The sequence below is a fragment of the Amblyomma americanum genome, chromosome 10 (assembly GCF_052857255.1).
Source record: "Amblyomma americanum isolate KBUSLIRL-KWMA chromosome 10, ASM5285725v1, whole genome shotgun sequence".
Taxonomy (NCBI): domain Eukaryota; kingdom Metazoa; phylum Arthropoda; class Arachnida; order Ixodida; family Ixodidae; genus Amblyomma; species Amblyomma americanum.
Window position 1 is genome coordinate 86923196 of NC_135506.1, and position 22265 is coordinate 86945460.

The 22265-nt window shown below is 50.5% G+C and overlaps 1 protein-coding gene and 1 pseudogene across 1 annotated transcript in view; one reads left to right on the plus strand and one right to left on the minus strand.

Moving 5' to 3' along the window:
* The window catches only part of Eogt (EGF-domain O-GlcNAc transferase), a 160429-nt gene that overhangs the window by 46211 nt on the left and 91953 nt on the right, over positions 1 to 22265 (plus strand). The gene's annotated exons all lie outside the window — the stretch shown is intronic.
* LOC144108011 (kelch domain-containing protein 3 pseudogene) lies at positions 11088 to 12216 on the minus strand (annotated as a pseudogene).

Here is a 22265-nt window from a genome sequence, read left to right on the forward strand (position 1 = left end):
TTATGGGTTCAGGTCGGCTCGAACAAAGAGACGTGCCGTCAATTTCACAGGTTTGTGGAATCTACGTTATCGTTTCCCTCTTCACTGTTGGCCACGAATATTTCAAGCAAATAGTGAAATACTTATTCTTTACATAAGCAAAATGCACACACATAAATTTGCAGCAACTAGTGCTTCGTTAGGCAACGTCAAAGCTGGGGGCACGTACGGCGCATGTTTGTTGCTTTACGTATATGTATCTTCAGCGGCACCACCGCTCCGGTGCGAGGTCACGTTTGGCTCTTATGGCGGTGGTTTTCGAGGGAGCAAAAGTGCGCGCAGTCTCAGGTTTCCACACCTCGGCTGAGCGCGAACGTATATACGCTCGGTCCTCTGCTTTTTGCTGGACTAGCTGTTTGCCTTTGCCTGCTGGAGAGTTCCTCTATTCAAAGTGAAGACGACGTATCCAAAATCTTCAACTGGTGCGGAACTCGCAGCCTTACGGGCTGCGATAGAGTTCATCAGTCAAGAACCTCCACATGACTGGACGGTTTTCACCGAATCTAAAGCAGCCCTTCAAGCCCTGCAAGCTGCGCTACGCCGCGGGTCGCACGAACAACTTGTTGCTGAGATCCGTCTACTGTACCACGGCACCGTATCCAAAGGTCGTGACATCATTTTTCAGTAGCTGCCAGGACACTGTGGCATTAACGGTAATCACCAGGCCGATGCGGCTGCGCGTTTTGCTCACAACGACGGACTTCCAGTGAAGATCCCAATATTAAGACCTGACGCTGCGTGTGGACTTTGCCCTTTGGCGCTGGAGCTCACACTTTCAGCGTGGAACACGGGAGAGTTTTGCAACCTCCGCCTCAAGGCACTGGACCCCGGACTGCGCCTTCGTATTCCACGTAACTTATCACATCGCGAAGCAACATTGTTATGCCGTTTATGGATCGGTGTTGCTTTTACCAACCATTATGCTTTCCAGGTGGGGATGGCCAGCAGTCCTGCCTGTGAAAGCTGTGGTTGTGAGGAGACCATCGCTCATCTTCTCTGTGAGTGCCCTGGATTTGTGAGTGCAAGACATACACTGTGTTGTGCCCTGGACCACCTCGATCCTCGCCCATTAATAGAGAAAAATATCCTCGGTCCGTGGCCACAGCAGTCGACTGCCCTCAAGGCATACAAGGCACTATTTGCCTATTTGAGTGCGACTGGATTGAGTGACAAATTGTGACAGCGTTGTGTGTGTGTGTTATGCCTTTTTCCCCTTCTCTCTTCCTCCTTTTAGTCCCCTAAATCCTCTTCCCCAGTGCAGGGCAGCCAACCGGAACCCCTTTCTGGTTAACATCCTTGCCTTTCCCTCCTCCTCTTCATCTATCTATCTATCTATCTATCCTCTATTCAGAGAGAGATGAACCAGTCTGTGAAATATGAAAATAACGCCTCAAACAGCCATCGGAAACGAAATTACCAAGCTAGCTGCGTAATATAGTGAGGTTCAAAGCGGGAACCATTGCTCTTGCAACGCGACAAGAAGAGCATTTGTATCTTATCTTTTTCAAAAAATGCCGTTCTTTACTAGCGCTTGAGCATCGGTCCTGGAATATACACACCGGGCTTATTCATGCGCGAGATAAAACAAAAAGGCCATCCTCTCTGTTGTACGACTGGAAATATACTTTGCTGTGTACTTGGTGCAATTATATTAATTACATTCAACAATGACCTGATGCAAAAGAGTTTATATCCTTTTCTTTGCAGTGGTAACGCTGAGAGACAGCCGCTGATTTGTAGCTGCATTTTTTTTAATACGAAGGAAAAATGCGACCTTAATATATAATATTAAGTGACCGTTTCCATTGGCTTTTCTTGATGACAAACGTACGCGTTGTACATCTAATCTTAGGCAGGCGCTGAAAATTAGAACCGCTTCCTTACTCCTCGCATTGAAACTGAGCAACAAAATACATTCCCCTTTAGGCTAGAAGAAAAGATATTTGATACTGGGTTTTATTTTTTGCCAGCGTTCTCTGCGAGAAATCACTGAGCCCTTTGACAGCAGAAGCCATGAGCACCTTTCATCGAGAGATGCAAACGCCTCAGGATGATACAGTATGTTGAATTTGTTCAATCTCTCTCACATGGAAGTGCTGTTAAAAAAAACCTCTCACCTCCAGTGGAGAAGATTCACTTCTCGTGTGCACCCTTAAAGGCAGCTCTTCAAATGGTGTCAGATGATATGGACATTTCAGATGTGTTTGTTTATATTACTGGGGACGTGTTGAGTGACTTGTCAGCATCGCAAGATGTTTTGGTTAGTCAAGCAACCCCAATAACTTTACATCCAATGTAACAGCAGTATGTGCATGTTCATATCCTGCAAATGTCAAGAAGTTTGTGTGACCTATTTGCGGTTTATTAAGGGTAAAACTTATGCACATTTCTCAAGTCATAGTCTTAGGTCTGGGGCTTAAGGGTCGCTTTTACATTACGTCAACGTGGTGGGCTTACACTTAGGGTACGTCTGCTATGTTTTCTACAGTGACTTTTGGGTATTTGCGTGCTCTACCTGTTTATATCATATTTGGTGAATATAACAACAGAGTTTATGTTGTTGACAGTTATGTGTGAAGCTGCATTCCTGAAGGGCTGCAAAACTGCAGATGCTGAAAATTTCTGGAGTCCAGAGTTTGTAGTGGCATCCGGTGTAAAAAAATGGCCTTCACAATGTTCTTAGAAGGCATACTTATCTGCACATTTTAGTGGCGTTGAAATGTTTCAAAACGGTACTTTTGGAACAGTGAAACACCTTAATCAGTGAAGGGACAATTTATTAGGTATCATTATTTGATTTTGCACATATATATCTCGAGAAATAGCCTTACGGCTATCTATGATAGTTTCTGTTGGTTTACTTGCATCCAAAACTCTGCTCCTAGGAAATCACAATTTGTTTAATTTAGAAAGAATTTTACTACGTATTATGCCAATGCCATATTTCTGATGCCGTCAGTGTACCAGGACATGCCAAAAGTGACATTCTATTTGACCGTAAACACAAAGCCGCGAAGGTAGGCTCAAGTTTTACGAGCATCGAAAGCTGGCTTTATTCGAAAAAAAGAAGAAACATCTAATTTTCTTCTTTGCGCTTCATGTTTTGAGTTTTTTATCAATTTTTTTACTGTTCATGCAGCAGTTATAATAAGTGTCATTTCCTTTCCCCCAAAAAAATCATTGTAAAGGAAAACTGTTTTTTTTTTGGAGGGGGGAAGGAAATGACACAATATCTGTCTCACATGTCGGCAGTCACCTGAACCACGCCGTAAGGGAAGGGGTAAATGAGCGAGTGAAGCAAGAAAGGAAGAAAGAGGTGCCGTTGTGGAGGGCTCCGGAATAATTCTGACCACCTGAGGTCTTTAAAGTGCACTCACATCGCACAGCACACGGGCGCCTTAGCGTTTCGCCTCCATCGAAACGCAGCTGCCGTGGTCGGGTTCGAACCAGGCAACTCCGGATCAGTAGCCAAGAGCCCTAACCACTGAGCCACCGCCGCGGGTACATTGTAAAGGCCGCCCCTCATCTACGGCTACGTTCGTTTTTCTTTGTGTTATTAACGTGCGTTACGCCTGCCCTTGGAGAAGCAGTTTTCCATTGTCCAAAGATGAACGCGCTCGAAAAAGCGCGGCGTGTCGACACTTCTAAGCAGGGAGGTGCGCGACTAGAAGCTTCGCGCAATGATGTCCTCGGATGTCCTCGTAGTGTGCCATTACGCCCCGCCCTGTCAATCTTGTATCAATAAAAGTTTATACAACCTTCCCGCAATATATCCACATTTACATAGATGGCGATTAATTTTTTATGGCGCAAGGACAGCTTTGGCCAAAGAGCGCCATGGCACAAGGTGATTTTCATTCCACAAGGTGAGGTCAAAGACGCATTTTCAAGCATTTCACCCCAAAGGAGGTGAGCACCATGCAGGGGAAAGCTTGTACCCGTTGTATCACCGGTGGGTACCCGGCAGCACTGGTGATCGGACCCCTTACCTCCGGCATCATTTACATGGATACGACAGAAGTCAACTCCGGAGCATTTTTTAAAGCGAAAGCTTTACTGCATGTTCCGCGAGTTCCGCCGACACCGTCGCATTGAACTTTAGCGACCTTAGCGCGTGGCGCGTCAAGCTGCGCGGAAACCTATGAAGAGCGGGAGATTCGAAAGCAAAGGAAAAGCCAAAACTGGCCCCGTGGGACAGTGGACACCTCAGTCCCGCTTTAAGCTACGTGGTGGTAGCGGCAGATCTGCGCTGCATGCTTTGGCAGGTGGCTTCCTTGCCCTACGGTGGTGGGATCTAGGAGCTCACACCACTGATGCGAGGGCTGCTTGCCACCCTGTGTATCTTGCTAAGCCGATGTTCCTACAAATAACGCGGTTGTTGCGACGCGCGTCTTTCAATCTTTCCTATCATATCTCTTTTAACACTCCTACTGAGTGGAACTGCAGGTCTACGCGCAACAAAAAAGCAGATCTGCAGTTACACCTTCAATCGCAATCCGAGAAACCTGACGTAATAGCGATCCAAGAACACAGAATGTCTCGAATAAGAATGCCAGGGTACCGGGCAGTTCTGCCAGGTCACATCGCAGAACAACATTTAACTACTACGATGGTACATAGAAACCTTACCGTGGTTAATCACGAGATTGAAAACTTAGAGCTCGATTGTATATTAATCGAAATTCTACCTAGCAAAAGAAACTCCTCTTCTCTATTCATACTGAACGCATAGAGCCACCCCAGGGCACAGGCTGGACCAGCGAAAGCTGCTATACTCAAAGCCCTAAAAATCGCAGGCCAAAACCCAAACCTAATTGTGGGCGACTGTTAACGCTCAACACGTGCAATGGGGGCAAGCAACAACATCCAGGAAAGGCACGGCCCTAATGGTTATTATCCAGCAAAGAGGGCTAACCCAATTCAACCTACCAGGATAGGAAACAGCGTGAACAGGGACACGTGCCCAGACCTCGCGATAGGCAGAAATCTCCCAGACTTATGCTGAAGCAACACCAGACAAAACCTGGGAAGTGATCATTGCATTATAACGTCTAAAATCGCCATTGGCAATCTCGAACTTAAGCCACCCCAAAAAACAGAATCACCGACTGGGACAAACATAGGACGATCCGCGACCAAAATAAGGAACCGATTAGTGGCCTAGAACAGTGGACACAAACCCTCATATCGGATGTGGGAAAGGCCACTAAAGAATTAGTACATGACCTAGGCGTAAATACGATTGACAGCCGACTTACACACATGTGGGAGGCAAGACCAAGCCTAGAAGAAAGATGGCTTAAGCAAAAATACAACAAAAAGCCCAGAAACAGGATAGTCACACTCACGGAAGAAATTCACCACCACTCCGCAGAACTCGCGAGACAGCGGTGAAACCATATCTGCGAAAATGTAAATGACAACCTAGGCACGAGAGAGACGTGGAATATTCTGCGGCATCTCCTTGATCCGGAATCGGACAAAGCTACGACTCAAAAGGGAATCACCAAAATTTTAAACATAGACCCAGGCAGGGATCAAGATATTATAAACACGCTACAGCAGAAGTACTTCTGCGCAACACGAGACACGAAGTCCCTTCCCGATTATAATGGACAAACTAACCCATCCTGGATGCTGACATAACAATGGCGGAAATCAGAGTAGCCCTCCTCAAGATATGCACGACATCCGCTCCAGGAGATGATGGCATTAACAATAAGGCACTCAGAAACCCAGATGACGCTTCTAGCACAGCCCTCATGGACTTTGCGAACGAGGGTTGGAGGGAGGAAAAACTCCCAGCGTCTTGGAAACATACCATCGTTAAATTCATCCCAAAACAGGGCAAGAAGCTCGCGCTCGAAAACCTCAGACCTATTTCCCTTACTTCTTGCATAGGAAAACTGATAAAGCACGTCATACTAGACAGACTGCAGTCCCACATGCACAGAGAAAATTTATATCCAAACACAGTGGTCGGCTTTACATCACATTTATCAGCACAAGATACGATGCTCAGACTAGCAAACGAAGTCCTATCTCAGGAGCAAGAAAGCAGCACAACGGCAATTCTAGCTCTAGATTTAACCAAAGCATTTGGTAGCGTGAAACACAAAGCAATCCTAGATTCGCTTTCACCATTGAATGTCGGCAAAAGAACGTTTAACTACATCAAGGACTTTCTCTCTGATAGAATGGCTAAAATTCAAATCGGCACAATCAACTCCGACACCTTCAGTTTAGGAGACAGAGGCACGCCGCAAGGATCTGTCCTGTCCCCCTTTTTATTCAATATAACCCTCATCAAAAAGGCACACGAACTCGCCAAAATCCCAGACCTATAACACAGTTTGTGAGCTGACGATATCACCCTCTGGGCCACCAAGGGGAGTATCGGCACGATACAAGATACGCTACAAAAAGCGGCAGATGTAGTAGTAGAGGAGGCACAAGCCGAGGGACTTTCGTATCCCCCCCCCCAAATCGTGCCCCTAAAAATCTGAAGTCCTCGTCCTACTCCCGAAGCCTCAAAAAAGAATAAAGCGCCTGTGATCAAGATCTGCGTGGAAGGGGCAGCCATCCCAGAAGTGGAAACACTCAGAGTATTGGGAATGCTGGTACAGTCAAACCAAAAAAATGACACACTAATTAAGAAACTGATAATCACAGTCAAACAAATCTCTCTCCTCATCAGACGCATCGCGAATAGGCAAGTAGGACTTAAAGAAGCCGAGACCAGGAAACTAATCCAAGGCTTCGTTCTTAGCATAGTCATCTACTCTACACCATACGTCACCCTCACAGTCAGAGAAAGAAATGACCTGGATGATCTAATTAGGCAATTCTACAAAATTACGCTCAACCTCCCCCGTCATACCCAAAATGAAAAACTACTATAGTTAGGAATTCTTAACACCTTAGCGGAAATGATGGAAACACATTTCATCGCACAATACGAAACACTATCAGGCACTGAAACTGGAGGTTTCTCCAAAAGAAGGCAACAATACAATATGAAGGAATCTGTGCACACACCTTGCCAATTCCAAGACACGTGCACGAACACTTAATAGTCCATCCTCTGCCCCAAAACATGCATCCACACTACGATACGAACAGAAGAAAGGCTAGGGCAGAAAAACTTCACGAAGATTCTCAGTTCAGAAAGACACGGCGCATGTGGACGCGGCAGAACATGCGGACAGACACGCCTTTTCCCTGGAAGTTGTCGATCATCGAGGTTCTCCCCTCGCATCGGCGACAATCGATAAAGGTAAGGTAAGCAAACTTTATTGGATCTTTCAAAAAATTCGCGGCTGCAGGACCCGCGTCGTCCTCATCTCAGGCGGTCCTTGCAAGGTCGGGCCCCTATTCCAGGGCTCCGCTGAGCCGCGCTGCCTCACAAGCGTGCTGCACCAGGGTCCTTTGGACTGTGAGCTCGCTGCTCACGAGCCGTCTCTCCCATTGCTCCGCACTCTGGTGTTCGTGTTGGTGGAATGTTATGTTTCGCTCACACTCACACGTGATGTGGTAGAGTGTCGGCACCGCCCCGCACCAAGGGCATGTGGCTCTGCACTGTGTTGGAAACATCTTGTTCAGTAGGTGTAGATTGGGAAAAACACCCGTCTGCAGCCTGCGCCACCCGGTCGCCTCCTCCTCTGTTAGCGCCCTGTGTAGCGGTGGGTACCTATATCTCATGCCCCTGTATAGGCCCAGGTGCTCTGCGTACCCCCGTCGCAGGCCTGGGTGTAGGTCCGGTTATAACCGAACGACTTCTACACCCAGACAATCGATAAAACAAAATTTCCGGAGGAGGTTGAAGAAGCTGCCATAGCTTTAGCCATTACCTCCACCACTGCCAAATGCATCATCAGCGACTCTAAAACTGCAATTTGAAATGTTGCCAAAGGAAGGGCACACTCCTCAGCCATCAAATAATACAAAAAGTCTCCAATACCCGCCAGATCACATTGATCTTGGTCCCCGCCCATTCGGGCCATCCTGGAAACGAGGCGGCGCACAATTTGCCCGAGGATTCGTAGTTAACTGGGAGGTGCGCTACCCCGAGCTCAGGTCGGCCAAGTAGCGAGTGATGACCTGCAATGAAATTACTACCCTCTTCAAGAAAGAGACAAATCTTCCAAGAACCACATGGATCTCTAAGTAAAGCACAAGTAAGTTGGCGGCAGCTCCAAACAGACACTTTCTTTAATCCGTACGTGTACTCCATATGGTTCCCAGAGCAGTTTAGCCCCGTCTGTTCTCTCTGTGTGACACCATAAGGCAGACAAACCACACATCCTATGCCCATGCAATCACGACAAGCCGTTGAACAGTCTGCAGCTGTCTACCCAACCGCAGTGGGAGGCCGCGCTGCTCAGCTCGGACCCGGAGGTTCAACTCCGAGTAAGGGAGCGGGCCGAAGAGGTCGCCAAACGACATTGTCGGTCGGCCACCTGGCGTCCGGCCTAGAAGAGGAGCCCACCGCGGGGAGGGGGAACGTCACCCCAACCTGCGCTTAAGACCTCTTCTTTAATAAAGTTTACGTCCTCCTCCTAACACTCCTACTGTCTGCACGCGGCAGCGATTGTGGCTCAACTTGAGGCAGTAGGCCGGCAAGGGCATTTTCCTTTTAATTCTTCCTCCCGGAGTACCCGGTTTCCGACCCGATAGGGATGACTGCGTTTCTATGGAGCCGAAACGCTAACGTGCCCGTGTACCGTGTGATGTGTGTGCACATTAAAGATCCCCAGGCGATCGAAATTATTCCGGAGCCCTCCACTACGGCACCTATTTCTTTCTTTCTTCTTTTAGTTCCTCCTTTATCTCTTCCCTTACGGCACGGTTCAGGTGTCTGCCGATATGCGAGACAGATACTGTTCCATTTCATTTCCCCAATGATATTAATAATAATATTATTATTATTAATATTAATAATAATATTAATCATAATAATAATAATTGGCTTTTTGAGGAAAGGAAATGGCGCAGTATCTGTCTCGTGTATCGTTGGACACCGGAACCGCGCCGTAAGGGAAGGGATAAAGGAGGAAGTGAAATAAGAAAGGAAGTGGTGCCGTAGAGGAGGGTTCCGGAATAATTTCGACCACCTGGTGATCTTTAACGTGCACTGACATCGCACAGCACACGGGCGCCTTAGCGTTTTTCCTCCATAAAAATGCAGCCGCCGCGGTCGGGTTCCTTTCCCCAAAAACCAATTTTCACTTTTCATCATTAACGTGTACTAACGTCGCACATCACACGTGCGCCTTTGCGTTTCGCCGTGCTTGGCATGAAGCACTCTGGCACGGGTCGGCCCGGTATTGCGCTACTTCCGGGATAGGCCTAGGGCATATTAGCGTGCGCCTTTTCTTTCTATCTTTGCTCTCCTATCCCTTAACCCTCCTACTTTCAGCACGGGGCAGCGAGCATGGTTCGGCTTGAGCCAGTAGGCAGGCCCATGCACCTTCTTTTTCTTTCTTCCTATCAGCAACAGCAGCGGCAGCCATCGAAACGCAGCCGCCGTGGTCGGGTTCGCACCCGGCAACTCCGGATAAGTAGTCTAACGGAATAGGATTGCCGAAGGCAATGGCTCGGTCAATTCCCCGTTCGAGTTGCGCCGTAACACATCTCCTGCAAACGGGAAGTGCGGCGTTGCCGCATATCTTGGGTGCTTTCTGCGGCTGCTCAGACGGCCTACGCGCAACTCTGAGTACCTACACGCTAACTCTAGCTGCTAAGTATTCCCGAAGCCACGGAAGGATTGCAAGCCATCCGAGAATCGCCAACAACGAGAAATACGCGCGGCACAGAATGGGCGACAGCTGACCTGGCGGCAAACAACGCAGACGAATATTTCGAAAGAGAGCATCAGCCATTCCTCAAAACATCCCCTTAATTGGAGAATTTCTCACAACCACGTCTCAGCATCATCCCTGTAATATTCCACAGAAACCCTTTCTTAAACGCACATCTCTAAACGGCCTCTTCCAAAAGCATCTCTGGGCACTATCAGCCGCCGCGGTGGCTCAGTGGTTAGGGCGCTCGGATACTGATCCGGAGTTCCCGGGTTCGAACCCAACCGCGGCGGCTGCGTTTTTACGGAGGCAAAACGCTAAGGCGCCCGTGTGCTTGTGACGACAGAGCACGTCAAAGATCCCCCGGTGGTCGAGGTATTCCGGAGCCCTCCACTACGGCACCTCTTCTTCCTTTCTTCTTTCACTACCTCCTTTATCCCTTACCTTACCGCGCGGTTCAGGTGTCCAACGATATACTGCGTCATTCCCTTTTCTCTAAAACAAATTATTATTATTCTTATTATTAGCAATAATAATTGATTTTTTTTGGGAAAGGAAATGGCGCAGTATCTGTCTCATATATCGTTGGACACCTGAACCGCGCCGTAAGGAAAGGGATAAAGGAGGGAGTGAAAGAAGAAAGGAAGTAATAGGCGCCGTAGTGGAGGGCTCCGGAATAATTTCGACCACCTGGGGATCTTTAACGTGCACTGACATCGCACAGCACACGGGCGCCTTAGCGTTTTTCCTCCATAAAAACGCAGCCGCCGCGGTCGGGTGCGAACCCGGGAACTCCGGATCAGTAGTCGAGCGCCCTAACCACTGAGCCACCGCGGCGGGTCTTATTATTAGCAGCATCTCTCGGAACCATGTCAGGCACAGCTGCCGCAGTCTTTAATAAAAAGCACGCTTAGGGTGATCGTCTTGTGAAATTTTCGTTTTCGATATCGGCTCATATTTATCTTGTTTTGCTTTTTATTGAGAACTAAGCAGACATTGTCCGACTGAAATCCTTTATTTTAGGCCTGTACCCGCTGAGGCAAAGGCTGGAACTAATCAATTTTAAATAGAGATTTGTGAACAGTGCGAGCCATTCGTCATAGGTTGCTCACCCACGAGAACTTTGCGCAGAGAGACATGTTATGCGCTTTCTGGAAGGGTAGTATGCGGGTAAATACGTGCACAAAGCCCCGTCAGCCAGCAATTACATAGAAGGCACGCTTTTCACTATTTTCGTGGAGGGTTGCTTCATCCCGTCGTGAGCGATGGGCGTGAGATGTTGATCGTCATGGCGCTGATCTGATATCTTACGGTAAGCTGTTGAGGTCCAGGCGGGCATCAACGATGGCCACAAGGCAGAGGGTCTTCAACGTTGGTGCAAAGTGGAGAAAATGCAGGGAGGAGTGATCGATAAACGCCTCCTCGGCAGTAGGTGGCTCATCGACATGCTGCCCATTGCTCTGAACTTGTTCCGGGCTTCTGCCGCCAAAGACAAACAACCGGTCCCCTACAATGCAGCAAAACTGGCGCCCCCTGGAGCAAGGGCCTTCCTTCTGGATCTTCACCTGGCTCCAGCACGAGGTCATGGGATCATATATATGGACTTCTCTAAAAATGCGCGCGAGAAGCTCGTTGTAACCTCCGAAGATGTACTGTTGTCCTTTGTACTCGAAGGCTGAATGACTTCGGCGACCCACAGGGTGCGTGCCGTCGGCCAACGGATGCTCCCAGCAAGATGTGGCTTTGTCCAGGAATGCGATGCGGTTGTTAAAGACGTTGCCTTGCGTGCCGTAAGGCCCTTCATTATCACCCTGGCCACCCCACACGTACATCCGGTCCCCAATGGCTGACGCCGAGTGAAAGAAGCGCCACTGCGGAGGTTGGCCCGTGGTGGAGACTTGCTGCCACTGCATGGTCTCCAGGTCAAGAGAGTGCACGGTCTGCGAGAACCTGTCCTCCTCGAAGCCGCCGAAGACGTACTTCCGCTGCCCCAAGACGCACGCCGAGTGACCGCAGTGTGCGCCCGGAAAGAGTCCGTGCACTCTCGGGCTGCTCCACCACGCGGATTTGGTGTCAAAGCGGTAGACGACGTTGCAGGCCCCAAGGTTGTCCCGACCGCCCCAGAGGTAGGCGCTGTAACCGTAAGCAACTACCGTGTGGCCGTACTTCTGGAAGGGCACGTCGTCGGTTTGCGGCTGGGTCAGCGGCAGCAGCGTCCACCGTAGGGTCACCGTGTTGAGGACGTGTACATCGATGGGCTTGGGGAGTCGTAGTCATCGCCCGTGCAGTAGCCGCCGAAAGAGTACATTTTTCCGCCGATGACCCTGGCGGCGTGGTTCACGCGCCGCGGCCCGCCCTCGAGCTGCACAGTCCACATCCCAAGCTTCCGTTTGCAGGAAGGCTGTCCTTTTTCTTGATAAATACGATGTACGGGCTCTGCTTTCGATCTCGCCCGGATCTTCTAAATTTTCTTCGCGAGCTCTTGATGACGATGCCAATTCGTGCACCGCCGATACACTGATCATCTTACTGAATCGCGGACCTAGTAAAATCGTTGAAGCGTAACAAGTATCGACTTCAGGACAGATAGATATTTAACCTCTTGCTGCACTGAGGACATTTATTACGTGATCAGGTAAACTTAAAAGAAGTGTTTTACTTTTATGCTGTGCATCGAATAAGATTGCTATTTTGGTACAGTTTCTAACTCATCGCGAAGGCACTTTCTTCACCTCTCGTGAAAGAGCATTGCACAGATGGCATAACTTGATTGTCCAACCAATACGGGGAGGGCTTTAGCCCTCTCGCCTATACGACGGTAAGGTGGCTTGAATGGGGAGTTGTGAAAAGCGGCCAGGGAAGCATGCCCCCGCAGCGCGCCGATGCCGTGTGGCGGCGCTTATGGCAGAGGCGCGGTAAGGCGCGCAGCCAAAATGAACGCATCGCGTAGGCTAAATTTTAACCACTGAAGCGAAAATCAGCCCGCTTTGCTTGTGGCGCGTTTGTTGCGAGTGAAAAAGAATTGATTTTTATCATAAAATACCTTTTCGTCAATTCGCATCACTATTCCTGTGAAATATGCTGCGTCACAAGCCGAGCTTGGAATGGATGGCTGGACTGAAGTACGTTTTGTGCGTGCACATTTCGAGACGCTGCCTAGGATGTGAGGAACGCTGTTAATGCCGCAGTGGAAGGTTTCGCAATGATTTAAACCACCTGGGTTTCTCTAACGTGCACTGACTCTCTGCGTTGCGCCGCCATCGAAACGCAGCCACTAAGGCGAGAAGAGCATGTTGTAATGCGTGCCGTAGGACCTCGAAATTGCAGTCGCGTTGGCTGAAGGCGAAAATTAAATTTAGAACTGGTTTCTGGGGAAAGGAAATATCGCAGTATCTGTCTCACATATCGGCGGACACCTGCACCACGCCGTGAGGGAAGGGATAAAGGTGGGACTAAGAGAAGAAAGGAAGAAAGAGGTGCCGTTGTGGAGGGCTCCGGAACAATTTTGACCACCTGGGTATTTTTAACGGGCGCCTTAGTGTTCCGCATCCATCGAAACGCGGCCGCCACGGTCGGGTTCGAACCCGGCTACTCCGGATCAGTAGCCGAGCGCTCTAACCACAAGTAGCCACCGCGGCGGGTAGGCTGAAGGCGCCCAAACGCACAAACCGGTTTTTGTTGCCGCTTGCGAAGCTGTAGCATGTAAGCCATCTTGACGCTCATGTAGGCAACGTCCGACGATTCTATAGAAAGTGATGCAGCACATCTGGCCGTCAAACCGTTTATTTACAAGCGAGGCGAAAAAGTTTTCAGAATTTGAGCTGCAACACACAAGGTTTCAGTGTTTTCCGTTTATTCGTTTCTTCTCACTATCCTCCTGATTTATAACCTTAAGGAAAAAAAAAACTTTATGAGGTAATAAAAGCTAAAATGCTGTCAGCGCAACACATCGAATGCTCAAAACAACTAATTTTTGGCACATATCACCACATGACTGTAGAATATATCTGCCGCAGGTTCGGCATGCAAGCGCGTTCGGCTGAACGCATGTGTGAGTTCGTTTTCAAGGACGTTGACAAGATTGTAAATTGATACTGAAGGCCTTGTCGGCACTTGGGATCACCCGAGACCACTTGGCAAATATTTCCTTGCAGGCAGGGTCTCGGAACAGAGAGCGATTTTTTTAACGTTTTTCTGTATCCCGTGTCACACCCAGGCGCAAAGCACCAACGCTCCGTCTTCTTTTTTGCTGTTGAAGGCATCTCGCCCTCGGAATAGAAAACGCTGCTGCATACTGTCCAATACAGGGACGAAACGAACTGAACTGACGGGAATTGAACTGCTACGGGACGCGGCTGAGCGCCTGAGCTTACCGCGCCGCTACTAGAGCGCCACATTCCTCCTGGCGGCATCGGTGCACAGAGGCAGCACCCTGTAGACTAGGCAATGCCTCTCCATTCCATTCCATTCCATTCCAAAAACTTTTATTTCCATCAGAAATGGAGACCCCCTACTCCCTACCCCTGGCGCACAGGCCTAGGGGCCGGGGCCGGGGCCTCCGCGACTAGATGCAGGCAAAGAGTTGCTGGCTCCTCGCGGCCTCTACCGCCAGATGGATGGCTTTCCTCTGCATGGCGGGTCCGCGCTTTGCAGAAGGGTCTCCCAGGCTTCTCTATTATTTATTCCTTCATTGACCCCTGGGGAGTGTGCGCATTGCCAGATTATGTGGTCGATTGTGCCCCTCTCCCCGCATTCCTTACATTTATCGTCTATGTCTTCGTCTTTCAGGACGTGTGATGCCCATACCGGATTTATGTAGTTTCCTGCTTGTAATCTGCGCAAGTTGTTGCATCATCATCATCATCAAAACGTTTATTTCCACCGAAATAAAACTCCTTTTTGGACCCCCCGGCACGCAGGCCTAAGGGAGCCCTACTTAGGAGCCTCGCAAACTAAGGTCTGGTGAAGACACATTGTCGCTTCACGGCCTCAGCCGCCAGGCGGATGGCTTGTCGCTGCTTAGCGGGGTCCTCGCTCCGCAGCAAGGTCTCCCAGGCCTCTCTATCTTCTATCTTTTGCTCGGCGCCCGGGCTTCCAGCACATTCCCATATGACATGGTCGAGAGTGCCCCTCTCCCCGCACGTTATACAATATTGGTCTTTCTCCTTTTTGGAGATTGTGATGTATACCCAGAAGGGGCTTATATGATTCCCCCAAGTTGTTGCCTCTGCTCCTCCGTGAAGTCATCACACTACGACGGGCGCCGGAGTCCGCGTTCTTCATGAAGGGACGGTGCTGCGCGCTCGTTCGTTCTTGTGTAACTGCAGCGCTACGTGAAATCGTCCTTTGAAGATTTTGGCCCCATGATTTAATGCTGGCATAGATGTATGATGTCATTTCCGGTACACAGTCCGCGGTTAATAGGTTTAAAAACTGAAAGTTAGCGGTTTCCGGATTATGAGTATATGTTGGCTATTCAGTGTCTTTTACTATCGCCTAATATTGCCTGAAAGTCCGCACATTTTTTTTTCTGCGGGGCATTGATATCCCGCTGTGCGTTCACATATATCTTTGTGTTAATAGCTCGTTTCATGACGCGGACTTGAAAATTATTTTCGGGCAAAAATTGAACCGTGTGGTATATCACCTAGCGCCGAATGTTTTCCAGGAATCTGACTACTATTTGTAATTTTTTTCTTCCAAACAAACGCTCACCCTCCCTCCACAAACACACGGAAAAAAAACATTGCCATAAGGTATGGCTCTCAGAACAGCTTACAGCTCCATGCATGGCATCTGAACTTAGCGACTGAGCAGATGCCCTTCAATTTGATAAAATTGAAGCAAGCTGTGTTACATAAAAAGGATATGTTTATTAAGAAGTACTTGCAGCTGGGCTTGTTGGTTCGTATTCGTGAAAGGCGAGAGCGCAAAATGGCAACACGGACGAGTAAGAGAACAGGACGAGCGCTGCACTGTCAACGGGATTTATTCAAGGAAGAGCGTTTATATTACCTCTACCCTTCTACATGCTCCTAATCGCTGTATGAATAAGGCTTTCATCCCAAAAAGACGCGAGCGCCATCTCTAGGGTTTTGACAGTTCCACATTAATTTTGTTCGTTTTATCCAACGTTATCTAAAGACGTTGCGCAACGTTTTTAGATAAGGCAGTTGGAAAGAGCGGACCCTGAACGATTGCCGCCTAGACTGTGGCGCTGCGGTCGCTTTGGGATGGCGCATCGTCTGCTACTTCCAGCTTGAAGAGCGTCAGCAACGGTGACTCGCGTGCGTACAGAAACGTATTGATAACGAATACAAACATAAGTTGTGCCTTCGTCTCTTTTGTAATAATGAAACAAGACGGTTTGGCAGCATTTAAAACCAAAACCGTAGCTGGGCACGTTGAAGACGCGTTGGAAAACGGCTTATCGCATGCGTATAAGATACCCATTCAAGAAGTAAAGCTACCGTGCTCCGAGTATCAATCACTTTTATAAAATGCCCCAACCACTATGACGATTATATTTTCATCTCGACGCATTAAAGCAAAGTGGCTGAAGAAAATAATTAAAGTGCCTATGCCGCAAAAAAAAAGAAAAAGCATTTAGTGTCTTTGTAAGCTTTGGCCAGATTTAATTTACCGACACTCAATTTTTAGTGATCTAATGTATAGAGGAAAGTTTACAGTCTGCTTTGCACAACCGCATATTACACACGCGAGGAACCCAAACTACGAGGCGGTAAGCGTCACGTCGTGTTTCTTCGATTTTGCCGCGTGGGACCGCGGAAAGAAGGGCTTTAAGTTTCGGCCGAGATCTTCAGACAAAGCTCAACCCCGAGCATCCTGGCCTCTCGTACCGCAAGTGTGGAGCGCACGCGAAACTTTGTAATACGTGGACGAGCGCGGATTGAAGCGGCAGTGCCCGGCCCAGACGATGCGAGGCGCGAGCTAGCGTAGACCAGTTATGCAGTAAACTCTCCACGTGACAAAGCGCAGCCAATGGGCGTAGCGCAGACGAAGATAAAACCAAGAAAACTAACGTGGTACTGTCAAAACCCTAGAGAAGCGCTCGCGTCTCTGAGATGAAAGCGGCAACGAAAGTGGGGCCGATTCCCGGGGGAAAGTTTTCCAACTGTCCAAATCTAAAAACGTTGGTCCAAACCAAGGCGTCAGAACCTTACGGAGAGTCGTGACTAGCTGGCTGCTCATCAAAGAAAATTCAGCGCCGGTATCGACGAGTGCCGTCACGTCACAACTGTCTGCGGTTACTAAAATATTAGCAGAGACCAGTCGTTCGCAGCACGTCGGTGAGGTCGCTAGATCGGGTCGTCGCCGCTCAGGCCGTCGCGTCAAATCGTCGGGTGGAGGCTGTTGGCTCTGCAGTAGTGGTCCTACCACAGGAGGACTCCGTCTTCAGTTTTCTCCGGTGAGGACCGACTGGGCGAAGCAAAGCTCCTCGGGGATCGTGATCGGGATTGGCGTTGCTGCAAGGACAGGGGCAGCACCGCTCTTTCACCAAAGCGGGGTCTAGGCGTGTCCGATGGGAATCCTCTTAAACTCATCCTCCGGTACGGACAATTCTGAAGAATATGGCCGAGCCCCCCGTAGTGGTAGACGGGCGGTCGTTTGTTGGACGTGCACCACACGTGCGTCTTGCTGACAGCAGGGCGCAGGTCCTGCTGCCGCTCGGCGGGGTGCAGGCCACGGTGAGGTGGTCCGGCGACGGACGGAACCCTTGCGGCGCGGGGGCAGGTAGGCGTAGGGCATCGCTATAAGGCGTGACGTACAGCTCCGGTAGTGGTGCTGGTGGTGGCTACACCGCTCGCCGGATTTCGTCACGGACTACGTCCCCCGCAGAAGCAATGCTTGCCGACAGCCGGAGCATCCAAGGGGAGGTTTCGCAGTTCTTCGCGGACAACGCTCCGCACAAACTCTCGCAGCGCCGCGTCCCCTGGGGCTGGCACGGACGCGCAGTAGTGACTGGCCGCTACATTTGCCTGACGGCCGTATTGTACACTCAGTTCCTGCAATGAACGTTCCATGCTCGTGGCTTCTTTGGCGAAGGCGGCGACATTTCTTGGAGGGTCGCGAATGAGGCCAGAGAGCAGCTGCTCCTTAATTCATCCCACGCATGAGCTCGTGCCGTGCCTTCTTTGCCTGGCATGGCAGGGTCGGCCCGTTTCAAGAGTCGTGTCATGTCCTCTATAAAAATGGCCTCGCTCTCGTTGGAATACTGTAACATGGGGCGAAGGGCAATTTCAGTGCGTTCCTTTTCCTCGCTCGAGCCGAATGTGGCGAGCAACCCACGGCTGAAAGCTTCCCTGTTGGAAGCGGACACCTCATGGTTCTCAAACCATGTCTTCGCCGAATCTTGCAGCGCGAAGTACGCGTTCATCAACTTCCGCTCGTCGTCCCATTGGTTGAATGCGGCCACATGGTCAAAACTGCAAACCAATCTTCGACATCCTTGAACCTGTCGCCGTGGAAGGAAGGCGGTGTCCTAGATGCGAGAAGGACGAACGGCGGGACATTGCCGGAGTGCGTACCTGTATGGCTGCCCGTGGTGGACGTCATGGCCCGCGCATACGTTGTCAGTGGCTCAAACTCCGGTTGCAGGCCTCGCATGTGACGGCTCGCTTTGTGAACGGGTGTGGCGTCCGCTCGTCGGGGAGCAGAGTCAAGGAAATCGTCGTGGTCAGCGTACGTTGGATGGTACCCAGCACGGTTTCACCAAATGTCACCGACAAACGTAGCAAGATGAAGGACAATAGAGCCGTTTATTGGCCGGGCGATCGAGGTCGCCGAACAGCCACGCTCATTCGAGTCTAACCCCCCGTATCCTCAAACTGGCCTTACCTTTACCTTACTTTAACGAGAAGGGCGACTTTCAGAAATGTCACTGAAAGTGAAAGGTAAAGGAAAGGCCAAGCTGTGTTTCAGAAATCTACTTTTCGGCAGCCTTACGGAAAGCGCCCTTACCCACCGAAGTAAGAGGTATGGTAACGAGGCTAAAGATATATTAATGTTTGTCGCATCAGTGGATGTACTGATAACTTGTTTTGTATACTATAGAAAGCAGTTAAACTTATACTGGAGCTGTCATAATCATTCAGTAGACGGCTAGCCTGGCTAGCCTGGCTCAAATTTTTACGCATCTTTCCTTTTGGTCTAGCCACAGTGATAGGCAGCCGTCGCTACAAGAGGCTTTGTTGAGTCGACGTCGGTGTTTGTTTACTTTCGTGTGCCTCTATCGTGGTGTGTTGTGCTTGTGCGCGTTTGTTGTTTTGCGCTGAACGTCAAGAGTGCACCTCTTAACGCTCGGCCACGCGTTAAGAAAAGCGGCAACTCCATGGACACTTCCTCGCGTATATGCGGAGCGCGTGCGCGCCCTGCGCCGCGCAGCGACGGGCGTCGAAAAGGGGCATACCCCTCCATGCTCCTTGTGCATTCCCCCTCTCGAGCCGATAGAAAGAATTTCAAGGCGTGAACAAAAGGGGTTTGGGGAGGCGCTGAAAGGACAGGTTAAACCGCGAAGAAAAGTGCGGGGAACCTGAAAGAGTTCCAAGCCAAGAAAAAAAAAGTCCCCGAGAGCCCCGCGGTCCAACCGGACCCCGATCTGACGCGCGCGCAAGCGCCCGAGCGCACGCGCAAATATCAGACGTACAGATATCTGCGCCCCGCTCACGCATGCTCGTGCGTCGCGCCTCGCGCATGCGCAGACAGGCTTCAGCGTACGCTCGTGCGCGTAGGCACTCCGCTCGTACGCCTAGGATGTGCCCATCGAGTTGGGGCTTAAAGGGACATTGAGGAGAACTCTATCAATTTTTTTTTTGTTAGCAAAATTTGATAGTTCGGCATTTCATGACTTTTGCCGCTTGTCCGGGATCGAAAGATGCATTTATTTCAAGGAAATTTGGATTCCAATTTGAAAAAGTTTTTCCCGCTTCCGATTCAAACTCGGCCACTCTTATGACGTCACAGGACGGAGTGACGTGAAACGTGATGTCAACGCAGACTCCGTGATTTCTGGTCGCTAGCGGTGCGGTCTAGCAGCAGCCGAAATGAAAGCTACTGCAGCCGCACGTTGAAGGCATCTATCGGGGGTCGCTACCGTTGCTTCGTTTACGTTTGCACCGGCGTCTTGCCAGCGTTACGATGGGTCCCGTTCCCGAACCCGACGACGTAGTTCTCGCAAAAACTCTGGCCTGCATTTCAGCGATCTCAGCCCCGCAGAGCGTGCGATGCTTTTGAGGGAGCACGGTTAGGTTAGGCACCGGCGGGTCGTTTCCCCCTTCCTCAGTGAGCAGTCGTTGCAAACTAAATATCATAATCCCAGTGCGGGGAGTCGCGAGGTGCCAGGACAAGGTCGGCGCGTTGCGCCCATCGGAGGCTGGCCGGGGCTTTGGGACCAATGGATTCTGATTCCGTGAAAGGCGCTGTTGCATGGTGCAGCATGCGGCGCCGAGGAGGATTCTCACGGTTGCAAGGGCCAGGTTTTTTTTTTTTTGCCACAAGAACAGATGGGTGGTCAAGGGCGTTCGCGTTTAAAGTTGGCGGGTTGAACGTAAAACCGATGCACGACGCTTCCACGGGTTCCGCGTGTTTCCGGATGAACGGGGTCCACTGGATCGGTTTCTCTCGCCCACTTGCATGTACCTTCAGATGTGTACTGTGAATGGATTAAATTATCCGAGAGCTTGAAGAGAGCACCTTCGCCCAACTGCCGAAGCTATTGAATGGAGCCGCAAACAAACGAGTTGGAGGAGAGCGGTGGTGGTGGTGAAAAGCATTTATTAATTTATATGTACAGAGAGGTGCTCGGGGAGAGCCCCTAGTGGGTCTCGTCCCTTACAATAGAAGGCGGAGTCCCTCATTCCGGGACCCCGTTGATCCTTACCGCTGCACATGTCCACCGAACCAGGCCCTGTTGGGCCGATAGTTCCTGGCAGCCGAGCAGAGCCGCCTCCAAGTCCTTTTGAGTAGGGGAAGGGGTGATGGGGGGAGGATTTTGCCTGCATGCCCAAAACCTGTGAAAGGTGTCGGCTACCTCCCCACAGAATGAGCAGCGACCGTCAAGAGTCAAAGTGCTTGAGAACCGCCGGGCACAGCAGGGTGTTTGTAAAGAGCCTAAGGAGAGTTCGTTCGCCGGTTTTACCCAGTCCCTTCATAGGAACCGGGTAGCACCGGTGTGCGGCACGATAGTGCTCTGTGATATCTTTAAAAGAAAGAAGGGGGATTTGATCCGGGTTAAGGTCCTCCCAAGAAACGCCTGGTGCCCGGTGAGTGATTGCGCGGGCTGCCTCATGGGCGGCTTCGTTACCTGGCATGCCTTGGCGGCCGGGTACCCATATGATTGAGCGATGAGTTAATTGGATCGCAGTCACGAGTACTCTGGTGAAGAATTTGGTGAGCAAGTGGAGTGATCCAACCGAACTCAGTTACGACAGGCTCCGCGAAAGTCTGTGAGGATGAATTTAGAGTCGGGATGAGAGGCTGCGAGGGCGATCGCTACCTGCTCCGCATAAGTTGAGCTGGGCGCTCTGAACGAGAGGCCTTCCACTTGTTTCCCTCGTGTATGACTACTGCCGTGTACCATTTCCCCCTGTAGTGGTAGGGGTCTGCAATGTCTACGTGGAAGACGTGTTTCTTTGAGCCATAGTAGCGGTGCAGGGCATCCGCACGCGCCTGGCGCCGGCCATTATGGTCCTCCTTGTTCATCTTAGTCGGAAGGGGTCGAGCATAGAGGGGGCGTCTCCACAGTTCGGGCCCTCGAACCCGTTCCATCGTATGGTGGTCATGTTTGATATGTAACCGGTCCAAGAGGCGGCGATCGGACACGGTCTGAGCGAGACGCGTGTATTGGTTAACGAGATGCGCCTCGCGAAGTTCGCGATAGATGTTCACCATCCCCAACGCGAGCAGTCGCGCGTTGGAAGTGGAGATCGGAAGTTCGAGGGCTGTCTTGAAAATTTTGAGGAGTGCAATCTCCAAGCAATCTTCGTCATGTTTCCGTAAGCGGATGTAAGGAGTCCAGTACAGTACTCGACTATAGTTACGAAGGCATGGGCGAGCCGCACCGCATCCTTACTTCGCAGCCCTCACATGAGGTCACAACGCGCGCCTCGCCTCGGAGCCGAACCTGTCTGGCTGGGCCGGCAGCGGCTGGCGCACTCGGCGCGAAATATTGACGTGCTCCAAGTCTCCGCCCGTACGGTCAGAGTGCGCCAAAGCCGCCGAACGCGTCGGCGGTCAAGCGCAGTTGGAGTATAGAGAGTCTCGCTTTGGCCGACGTGACGTCGCCGCGCAGCGCGCGTGCGCATTACGCCGGAGAATAAACGTGCCTTAGCAGAGCCTGCGCTTAACCGCTAACCAACGTATTCGGTGACGGCATCTGTGGGAGCCACTTAAACCCCCCGCACACTC